Genomic DNA, 241 nt, shown 5'->3' with positions numbered 1-241 from the left:
TATATATATATATATATCCTAACAACATATTTAGGTGGTGGGTATACATATATACCATATGTACTTACCTAAACCTAAGCAATCTGTAAAAACTCATAAAATGTCTCCAGCAAGCTTTATTTGGAAAGTTACTGAATGTTTCATATTCATTGCTGTTGACTGCATGCTAACTGTTGCTCACTTGACCATGGCTCCCTCCACATGCAAACATAGCATAGTTTGAAGCAGAGGGCCACTGACT

General features: G+C 36.1%; 1 protein-coding gene across 1 annotated transcript in view; it reads right to left on the bottom strand.

The window, feature by feature from the left end:
• The window catches only part of LOC118334225 (E3 ubiquitin-protein ligase RNF31-like), a gene marked incomplete at its 3' end in the record, with an annotated part of 10,608 nt that overhangs the window by 2,220 nt on the left and 8,147 nt on the right, over positions 1-241 (bottom strand).

This window comes from Morone saxatilis, unplaced genomic scaffold, assembly GCF_004916995.1.
Source record: "Morone saxatilis isolate NCDOM2014 unplaced genomic scaffold, NCSU_SB_2.0 Contig23, whole genome shotgun sequence".
Taxonomy (NCBI): Eukaryota; Metazoa; Chordata; class Actinopteri; family Moronidae; genus Morone; species Morone saxatilis.
Note: the sequence above shows the minus strand (reverse complement) of the source record. Positions and strands in the feature narration are given on the sequence as shown.